Below are 11,845 nucleotides of genomic sequence, written 5' to 3'. Positions count from 1 at the left end.
CTTTTAAAATTAATATAAAATAAACCGTAGCTCAGATGGAAAAACTTTGTACATGAAAGTTGCTTAGAACGACGAGACGAATTTGAATACGCAGCCCGTTTATCCGCCACGCATCCCTAGCATAGCGAACACGCAACTTCCCCCCCGGCTCCTCTGCCTGAAAACGCGAAACACCGGGGATACTTTCCCGGATGTCACCCCCTTCACCGGTATCACCTACGACCGCGTTAGGGCACCTCTAACGCCGTTACTTGTCATGTCATGCATCACTATGCATATGCTTGCATTATATTTATTGTTTCTTCCCCCTCTTCTCTCGCTAGACACCGAGACCGACGCCGCTGCTACCCAGTACGACTACGGTGTTGACGACCCCTCTCTCTTGCCAGAGCAACCAGGCAAGCCCCCCCTTTGATCACCAGATATCGCCTATTCTTCTCTATACTACTTGCATTAGAGTAGTGTAGCATGTTACTGCTTTCCGTTAATCCTATTCTGATGCATAGCCTGTCCTTGCTACTACTGTTGTTACCATTACCTGCTATCCTACTGCCTAGTATAGGATGCTAGTGTTCCATCAGTGGCCCTACACTCTTGTCCGTCTGCCATGCTATACTACTGGGCCGTGATCACTTCGGGAGGTGATCACGGGCATATACAATATACTTTACACAGTTACCTTACCTGTGATACTGTTCGGAGATGGGGGCTGAAGGGGCAGGTGGCTCCATCCCGGTAGAGGTGGCCCTGGGTTCCCGACGGCCCCCGACTATTACCTTGTGGCGGAGCGACAGGGCAGGTTCAGACCACCTAGGAGAGAGGTGGGCCTGGCCCTAGTCGGCGTTCGCGGATACTTAACACGCTTAACGAGATCTGGGTATTTGATCTGAGTCTGGCCATTTGGTCTATACGCACTAACCATCTACGCGGGAGTAGTTATGGGTATCCCGGCGTCGTGGTATCAGCCGAAGCCTTCGTGACGTCAGCGACTGAGCGGCGCGTGCCGGATTGGAACGTAAGCCTGCTCTTGTATTAAGGGGGCTAGTTCTGCTTCCGGCCGCGTTCGCAATGTGCAGGTGTGCTAAGGGCGATGGGCCCAGACCCCTGTGCGCTTAGGTTTAGACCGGCGTGCTGACCTCTCTGTTGTGCCTAGGTGGGGCTGCGACGTGTTGATCTTCTGAGGCCGGGCATGACCCAGGAAAGTGTGTCCGGCCAAATGGGATCAAGCGTGTTGGGGTATGTGGTGCACCCCTGCAGGGAAGTTAATCTATTCGAATAGCCGTGATCTTCGGTAACAGGACGGCTTGGAGTTGTACCTTGACCTTATGACAACTAGAACCGGATACTCAATAAAACACACCCTTCCAAGTGCCAGATACAACCGGTGATCTCTCTCTCACAGGGCGACGAGGGGAGGATCATCGGTTAGGATTATGCTATGCGATGCTACTTGGAGGACTTCAGTCTACTCTCTTCTACATGCTGCAAGGCGGAGGCTGCCAGAAGCGTAGTCTTCGAAAGGACTAGCTATCCCCCTCTTATTCCGGCATTCTGCAGTCCAGTCCACATATAATAGCCTTATTCCAGTTGATACCAATGCATACATATGTAGTGTAGCTCCTTGCTTGCGAGTACTTTGGATGAGTACTCACGGTTGCTTTCTCCTTCTTTTCCCTCTATCCCTTCTACCTGGTTGTCGCAACCAGATGCTGGAGCCCAGGAGCCAGACGCCACCGTCGACGACGACTCCTACTACACCGGAGGTGCCTACTACTACGTGATGCCCGCTGACGACGACCAGGAGTAGTTAGGAGGACCCCAGGCACGAGGCCTGCGCCTCTTTCGATCTGTATCCCAGTTTGTGCTAGCCTTCTTAAGGCAAACTTGTTTAACTTATGTCTGTACTCAGATATTGTTGCTTCCGCTGACTTGTCTATGATCGAGCTCTTGTATTCGAGCCCTCGAGGCCCCTGGCTTGTAATATGATGCTTGTATGACTTATTTTATTTGTAGAGTTCTGTTGTGATATCTTCCCGTGAGTCCCTGATCTTAATCGTACATGTTTGCGTGTATGATTAGTGTACGGTCAAATCGGGGGCGTCACACCCTAAACATAGACTAAACAATTGTTAACAGGGTTAAGAAAAATATGAATAGAAAGTACACTTAACAAACTTCATTTTATCCCACTGGACCAAATCCTTTCGATGCATGGATTAAATCCTACAAAAATCACAAAATGCCATCTTCTCTTACACCTAGCATTGTGTGTGTATACAGCCACCACTGCCGGGCCCGTACAAATTAGCTTAGGGGATAATTTCTAGTTAGTTTAATTGCTAGCCAATGACAAAAGGGGCCCGTGTTTAGATTAGATAAATCTACTTAGGAATTTAATAAAACTGATTAACTTTTAGTTAATTTCGCTGAAATGTGGCCCTGCTGTAAATTAAAATGATAGATTAAATTAAAAGTGCCTAAGTCTATGACAGCCGGGACCCACCTTTACTATTCACCTTTTGACCGGTCAAATGTTGACAGGGTCAACTCTGCTGACTGGACCCTCCCTGGCCCACTGTCAGCCTCTGTGTACACTCTGTGTACACAGAGCTGGCTACACGTAGCAATTTGTTATTTAATTTCAAATTAAAACAATTTCAGAATATGGTTTAAATCTTTGAAAAATCATAGAAAATAATCCGTAACTCGGATGAAAAAACTTTGTACATGAAAGTTGCTTAGAACGACGAGACGAATCCGGATACGCAGCTCGTTCGTCCGCCATGCATCCCTAGCATAGCAAACACGCAACTTTCCCCCTCCGATTCATCTGTCCGAAAACGCGAAACACTGGGGATCTTTTCGCGGGTGTTTCCCCCCCTTTGTCGGTGTCACTTAGTACCGCGTTAGGTCACCTCTAGCACCGCGTATTGTCTTGTTATGCTTTGTGATACCTTGATTGCTCTATTATTTATTGTATTCCCCCTCCGTTACTTCTTTCCGGTAGACCCTGAGACTGCCGGCGACCCCAGTTCGACTACGGTGTTGATGACCCCTCCTTCTTGACAGAGCAACCAGGCAAGCCCCCCCCCCTTGATCACTAGATATCCCCTACTCTTCTCTCTACTTCTTGCATTAGAGTGGTGTAGCATGTTACTACTTTCCGTTCATCCCATCCTTATGCATAGCCTGTCCTTGCTACTACTGTTGTTACCTTTACCTGCAATCCTAATGCTTAGTATAGGATGCTAGTTTATTATCAGTGGCCCTAAATTCTTGTCCGTCTGCCATGCTATACTATCGGGCCGTGATCACTCGGGAGGTGATTATGGGTATATACTATATACTTTATACATGATACATGTGATGACCAAAGTCGGCTTGGCTCAAGGAGTACCCGCAGTTGATTCACGAATTGGGGGCTGGAAGGACATACTTTCCCAACGGCCCTCTATGTGGATCTTTGTGGCGAAGCGACAGGGCAGGTTGAGACCACCTAGGAGAGAGGTGGGCCTGGCCCTGGTCGGCGTTCGTGGTTACTTCAAAATAACACGCTTAACGAGATCTGGGTATTTGATCTGAGTCTGGCTACTGACCTATACGCACTAACCATCTACGCGGGGACAGTTATGGGCACTCGACGTCGTGGTATCAGCCGAAGCCTCCGTGACGTCAGCGACTGAGCGGCGCGCGCCGGATTGGACCGTAAGCCTGCTCTTGTATTAAGGGGGCTAGTTCTGCTTCCGGCCGCGTTCGCAACGTGCAGGTGTGCTAAGGGCGATGGGCCCAGACCCCTGGGCGCTTAGGTTTAGACCGGCGTGCTGACCTCTCTGTTTGTCTAGGTGGGACTGTGACGTGTTGATCTTCCGAGGCCGGGCATGACCCAGAAAAGTGTGTCCGGCCAAATGGGATCGAGCGTGTTGGGTTATGTGGTGCACCCCTGCAGGGAAGTTAAACTATTCGAATAACCGTGATCTTTGGTAACAGGACGACTTGGAGTTGTACCTTGACCTTATGACAACTAGAACCGGATACTTAATAAAACACACCCTTCCAAGTGCCAGATACAACCGGTGATCGCTCTCTCACAGGGCAACGAGGGGAGGATCATCGGTTAGGTTTATGCTATGCGATGCTACTTGGAGGACTTTAGTCTACCCTCTCCTACATGCTGCAAGACGGAGGCTGCCAGAAGCGTAGACTTCGACAGGATTAGTTATCCCCCTCTTATTCTGGCATTCTGCAGTTCAGTCCACTGATATGGCCCTTTACACATATACCCATGCATATGTAGTATAGATCCTTGCTTGCGAGTACTTCGGATGAGTACTCACGGTTGCTTTTCTCCCCCTTTTTTTCCTTCCTATACTCGATTGCTGCGACCAGACGATGGAGCCCAGGAGCCAGACGCCACTATCGATGACGACTACTACTACTCGGGAGGTGCCTACTACTACGTGCAGCCCGCTGACGACGACCAGGAGTAGTTTAGGAGGATCCCAGGCAGGAGGCCTGCGCCTCTTTCGATCTGTATCCCAGTTTGTGCTAGCCTTCTTAAGGCAAACTTGTTTAACTTATGTCTGTACTCAGATATTGTTGCTTCCGCTGACTCGTCTATGATCGAGCTCTTGTATTCGAGCCCTCGAGGCCCCTGGCTTGTAATATGATGCTTGTGTGACTTATTTTATTTGTAGAGTTGTGTTGTGATATCTCCCCGTGAGTCCCTGACCTTGATCATACACGTTTGCGTGTATGATTAGTGTACGATCGAATCGGGGGCGTCACAACCGCTCCTGTAGAATTTACATTTATTCGGCTATGACCAGGAAGGTGTGAAGCCGAATTATGAACATCTACAGTTGTGTATGGTGCTGAAAAATTACTGTCATGAGGTGTAGTATATGACGGTTGAGAGTAACTGGCCGAATAGCTAGTAGCAGTATGGCCAATTCTCCCATCCATCAGCAAGGTTGGATTCACATATTGCAAATTAGTTGCCGATGAATAAACGGGTGAAACACTTTCTTGTATGCTATTGGAAATTTTAACATGAGGTGTTTCAAATTGATTTACCAAACCCATCATGTTGTTCATCGGCATATGGATTTGTGGGGTTGCCGATGCATGAGAGTTAGAATACATATGTTGTACGTTGCTAGAATCATAAGAATTTGATGCATGAAAATTATTTTGCATCGGCCCTTGTGCATAATTAGATGCATGATTGATAAAACTAGGGCTAGCCGATACATTATGCTCATTAAGTGATCTAGCAACAACATATGAATTATTTGCATCTATAAAGGGGAATTGAGTATTCATATTACCTTCGTAGATTGCAAACCCTAGATGACGATCTCTTCGTAGCAAGAACGGGCTGGAGACCATTCAAAGCTTCATCCCCAGCGGGGTCGCCAAAAAGTGTGTTCGCACACGAACACGTCACCATGTACCTCCAATGCCGAGGGTGATGCACCGCAGCTCACGTCGAAGGAGACCCGTCTGGAAGCGCGGTACGCAAGCAATCCGGCAGGTGCTTTTGAAGACCCGAAACCCCACACGCCAGGCAGGGGCCCCGTCAGGGCGCGCGGTGGCTATGGGCTGCCCTAGGTCAACCCGATCGCCCCTAGGGCCTTGAGGTTCGCCGCCTGCAACAAGAAGAACAGACGAAGGACGAAGAAGAAGAAGAACTAGGGTTAAGAAGAAAAGATAAAAGATAAAAAGTGGTAGATGATTTGATCGATTGTGTGTTGTTCAATCGGCCGTCACCTCTCATCTATTTATGAGGCGGCTGGACTTCCCGTATAAGAAAAGGAATAAAAATTCCGTCCAAATCATCAAAAACCCTAACTTAACTCGGACATGAATCTTTGGCAATTTTCCGGATCAACTCGGTCTCACCGATTGGTTTGATTCGGTCCCATCGAGTGAACGTGGCCAACTCTTTGTAACTTTCTATAATTTCCCGGATCAACTCGGTCTCACCGATTGGTTTGCTTTAGTCCCACCGAGTGAACGTTGCCAATTCCCTGGTAATATTCCGGACCAACTCGGTCTCACCGATCAAATCAACTCGGTCGGTCCGAAATGACTCTGCAGCTTCTGTTTTTGGCCTTGTTTTTCCTCCATAGATTGCATACGAACTCGGATCAAGACAATTTTAATATCAAAATAAACCGTTTTGACGAGACGCACAACTTTCATGTTGAAACAGTTTCCATCAAAGGCCATATTGATTGAGTTTCATGCCTTTCTTTACTCTGGTGTCAACATGAGCATTTCTGAACTTATCACAACTTTTGCGTCTGAGCTCTGTTTTAGACCATCATCATATTCATCTTGATCTTTTCGAAGAGAGACATTCCAAGATGACTTCCAATCATAAGTTTGAATTGGTCTTGATATGACCTAAGCTAATTTTATGATTGTGCCAATTTTGAGCGTCGACATCTTGCAAGAAACTAGAAAAGGAAAAAACACGTTCACCAATGGATGATACTTGCAAGGATGATGTCTTGACGCCAATTGCCGATTCCAGAGCAAGATTAGTTGATTCTTCATTGATCTTAAAAGAAGTCCTTCCAAATGACACCACCATAACAAAGTGGCCAGAATTATGCACAGGATGCACCGTGGAACAACACTTAGCGACGCTGGATTTATTTCATGACGTGGCATGAAATAAATGAGGAGAGAAAGGGAGGAGAGTTGTGTGCACATTAGGTGAAATGAGAGAGCAACGTTTTTTTTTTGCAGGTGAATGAGAGAGTAGCCTTATAAATGCTCTCACCTCCCGTTGGGTACAATGCATACACTCTATTGGAATAGTTGTAAGATGAAATGTTGGTTGATGACATGACTACTTTCACCAACAAACAAACCAAAAAAGCATTTAAATGTCCTTATTGTTACATGTTGTAGATCTCTTCTTGGCACTTGCATACCTGCTCCATGCCATGCTTGTTTGACTAATCGACGGGCTCAATCAACGGGGCCAGGTTGGTCTAGTTACTCCAACTAGCTTAAACTATTTGGGGATTAAGCCAAACATCTTGCTATATACGGCAACCTAAAGAAAACAGCAGCTGGGATGATACCAACCGTAATCTGCAATAAACAAGAGGTGATCGATTCAACAATCTTCTTTCCAAATGCCTACTTGCCCGAGTTGCTTGACAATTTGCTCAATTGACTTTTAGCATTACTACCCGCTGCTCTAGGTTGCACATGTCCCGCGCATTTTGTTGTTGCACGCGATTAGGCGACGGCGGACCACATATAATCATATGCCTTAATTTCCTTGTTTGCTCTCATAAGTTGTTTCAGATGTTTAAGATGTCGTCTAAACATCATAATAACTAAATATTTAGGCTGTGTTTGCATACAAAAATCGCCAGTTCCACTGTTCCAGTTGTTTTTCTTAGCAAGAGGAAGATCCATTCTTGACATCCACCGACGCGCACAATATATTCCGGCAGCCAGAGTCACCCTACACTCAAGTGGCCCAATTCGGCGACATAGGTAGAAATAGAATTATCCAACCTATCAGACTCACGGTGTCACAAATGGCGAAGTCTTGCAATGGTTGCTGCTGCCCGTATGGACCACCACGAAACTGTAGGCGGTGGTTCGCCGGCTTGGGCATCGGCCTCACGGTGGCCGCCATCCTCGCGGCTATCACCGTCGTCGTCTTACGCTTCAGCGTCGTCCCCCAAGTCAAGGTCAAGGTCTACGACGCCCATCTCAACAGCTTCGCCTTCGCCAACAAAACGGCCAGCGCAGCGGCACCTACGCCCGTCTTCGCCTTCGACATCTCGGTGGCCCTTGCCATCCGCAATCCCAGCGGGGCGGTCATGAAGCACACCAAGCCTCTCGTGGCCACCTTGGTCTTCCACGACCTGTACAATGCCACCGTCGCCCGTGAGGGGCACACGTACAAGATGCTCAAGACGAAGGTGCACGTCGTCCGGGCCGTCGGGGACGCCCGGCATACGTGCTGGACGCGGTGGCGGAGGACTTCAAGAAGCAGCACGCGTTCAGTGTCGAGGTGCGCCTCTCTGGGCAGGTCACCTACGGGCGCAAACATATTCATTATGAGGCTTAAATAAATTTTCAAGATTATAAAAATCAGCATCCTAATCATGATCATTACAACAACTAGTGGATATAGATAAATAAGCATCCCCAAGCTTGGGGTTTTGCATAGTGTTAGCATAATTGACATTAATAGAATTTATAATAACATCATTACAATCATGCTTTTCATTCAAGGAGGTATCGTGAATCACTTTATAAATTTCTTCGTTTAACAATTCATCACAATTTTTAGATTCACGAATTTCAAGCAAAACTTCATAGAGATAATCTAGTGCACTCAAATCACTAGCAATTGGTTCATTATAATTGGATCTTTTGAAAAGATTAGCAAGTGGATGGGGATCCATATCAATAGCTTTTTAGCAAGCGAAGATGCAAGCATATAGAAGGCACATGGCAACACAAGCAAACAAAAGATCTGACGAGAAAAAGGCAAACGAAAAGAAGGTGAATAAAAAGGAAAATATTTTTGTGAAGTGGGGGAGATGAAAATGAGAGGCAAATGGCAAATAATGTAAATTGTAAGGAGATGAGATTTGTGATTAGGAACCTGGTATATGTTGGTGATGTCTCCCCGCGACGGCGCCAGAAATTGGCAAGTTGACGGGAGACTATATTGATGTGATCCTCCCTGGCAACGGCGCCAAAAATTCCTTTTGATGCGGCTTGGACTAAGCCGGTATTTCCCCAAAGAGAAAGGGATGATGCATCACAACTACGGTAGGTATTTCCCTCCGTGATGAGATCAAGGTTATCGAACCATTAGGAGAACCACACAACACCATGTAAACAACTCATGCACACAAAAAACAAATACTTGCAACCCAAGGTAAGAAAGGGGTTGTCAATCCCTCACGGGTAAAAAGATAAGTAAAATTGTAGTAGATTGGATAAATAGATCTCACAGGAACGCGAGATAAAAAAAAATTGCAGCAAGGTATTTTTATATTTTTGGATTAATAGATCTGAAAATAAAAGCAAATAAAAATAGACCGTGAAGGCAAATATAATAAATAAGAGACCCGGGGGCCGTAGATTTCACTAGTGGCTTCTCTCGAGAAAATAGCAACGGTGGGTAAACAAATTACTGTTGGGCAGTTGATAGAACTTCAAATAATGATGATGATGATATCCAGGCAATGATCATTATATAGGCATCACGTCCAATATTAGTAGACCGACTCTTGCCTGCATCTACTACTATTACTCCACACATCGACCGCTATCCAGCATGCACCTAGTGTATTAAGTTTATGGAGAAATGGAGTAATGCAATAAGAACGATGACATGATGTAGACAAGATCTATTTATGTAGAAATGGACCCCATCTTGTTATCCTTAATAGAAACAATACATACGTGTCGTTTCCCTTCTATCATCGGGATCAAGCACTATAAGATCGAACCCATCACAAAGTACCTCTTCCCATGGCAAGAAAAATCGATCTAGTTGGCCTAACTAAACCAAAGATTCGAAGAATAAATACGAGGCTATAAGTAATCATGCATATAAGAGATCAAAAAACTCAAATAACTTTCATGGATAAAAACATATATCTAATCATAAAGTCAAAGTTCATCGGACCCCAACAAACACACGGCAAAAAGGGTTACATCAAATAGATCTCCAAGAGACCATTGTATTGAGAATCAAAAGAGAGAGAGAGAGGAAGCCATCTAGCTACTAACTACGGACCCGTAGGTCTATAATGAACTACTCACGCATCATCAGAGAGGCACCAATGAGGATGATGAACCCCTTCGTGATGGTGTCTAGATTGGATCTGGTGGTTCTGGAACTTGCGGCGGCTGGAATTTATTTTCGTCGACTCCCCTAGGGTTTCTGGAATATTGGGGTATTTATAGAGCAAAGAGGCGGTGCGGGAGGCCACCGAGGTGGGCACAGCTCACCTGAGCGCACCTGGGGGCCCAGGTGCGCCCTGGTGGTTGTGCCCCCTCGGGGCACCCCTAGGTGCTTCTGTGGCCTATCTGGTGTCTTCTGGTCCAAAAAATCCACAAAAGGTTTCGCTGCATTTGGACTCCGTTTGATATTTTTTTTGCAATGTAAAAAACAAGCAAAAAACAGCAACTGACACTTGACACTATGTCAATAGGTTAGTCCCAAAAAATGATATAAAATGATTGTAAAACATCCAAGAATGATAATATAACATCATGGAACAATCAAAAATTATAGATATGTTGGAGACATATCATATAGCACCTAGACATTCTGAGCACATGCTCACTGGCTGAGCTATTCTCCTCCATCTTGTAGGCAAAGAACTTGTTAGAGGTCTCATACCTCTTAACACGGGAATGAACCTGAAATACCAATTTCAAATTTTGGAACATCTCATATATTCCATAACGTTCAAAACACCTTTGGAGCCCCGATTCTAAGCCGTAAATCATGGCGCACCAAACTATCAAGTAGTCATCCGAACGTGTCTGCCAGATGTTCACAACATCCATAGACGATGCTAGAGGGGTTGGCACACCGCGCGGTGCATCAAGGACATAAGCCTTCTGTGCAGCAGTGAGGATAATCCTCAGACTACGACCCTAGTCCGCATAATTGCTTACAATATCTTTCAACTTAGTATTTATCTAGGAACATATTGGAACAAGGAGCTACAGCCGAGCTATTGATCTACAATATAATTTGCAAAGACAACTTAGACTATTGTTCATGATAATGAGTTCAATTAATCATATTACCTAAGAACTCCCACTCAAATCAACATCCCTCTGGTTGTCTGAGTGTAAAATGATCCAAATTCACCAACCCAATCCTGATCATCACGTGAGATGAGGTAGTTTCAATGGTGAACATCTCCATGTTGATCATATCTACTATATGACTCATGTTCGACCTTTCGGTCTCTTCTGTTCCGAGGGCATGTTTGTACATGCTAGGCTCGTCAAGTTTAACCCAAGTGTTCCGCATGTGCAAAACTGGCTTGCACCCGTGATGTCTACTACACAACCTTCTTCTTGTAGACGTTGTTGGGCCTCCAAGTGCAGAGGTTTGTAGGACAGTAGCAAATTTTCCTCAAGTGGATGACCTAAGGTTTATCAATCCATGGGAGGCGTAGAATGAAGATGGTCTCTCTCAAACAACCCTGCAACCAAATAACAAAGAGTCTCTTGTGTCCCCAACACACCCAATACAATGGTAAATTGTATAGGTGCACTAGTTCGGCGAAGAGATGGTGATACAAGTGCAATATGGATAGTAGATATAGGTGTTTTTAATCTGAAATATAAAAACAGCAAGGTAACTAATGGTAAAAGTGAGGACAAACGGTATTGCAATGCGTTGAAACAAGGCCTAGGGTTCATACTTTCACTAGTGCAAGTTCTCCCAACAATAATAACATAATTGGATCATAAAACTATCCATCAACATGCAACAAAGAGTCACTCCAAAGTCACTAATAGCGGAGAACAAACGAAGAGATTATGGTAGGGTACGAAACCACCTCAAAGTTATCCTTTCTGATCGATCTATTCAAGAGTCCGTAGTAAAATAACATGAAGCTATTCTTTCCGTTCAATCTATCATAGAGTTCGTACTAGAATAACACCTTAAGACAATTAAACCAAACCCCTAATGTCACCTAGATACTCCAATGTCACCTCAAGTATCCGTGGGTATGATTATACGATATGCATCACACAATCTCAGATTCATCTATTCAACCAACACAAAGAACTTCAAAGAGTGCCCCAAAGTTTCTACCGG

This window comes from Triticum urartu, chromosome 4A (genome assembly GCF_056163025.1).
Source record: "Triticum urartu cultivar PI428250 chromosome 4A, HENAU_Tu73, whole genome shotgun sequence".
NCBI lineage: Eukaryota > Viridiplantae > Streptophyta > Magnoliopsida > Poales > Poaceae > Triticum > Triticum urartu.
This window is presented reverse-complemented; position numbering follows the sequence as displayed.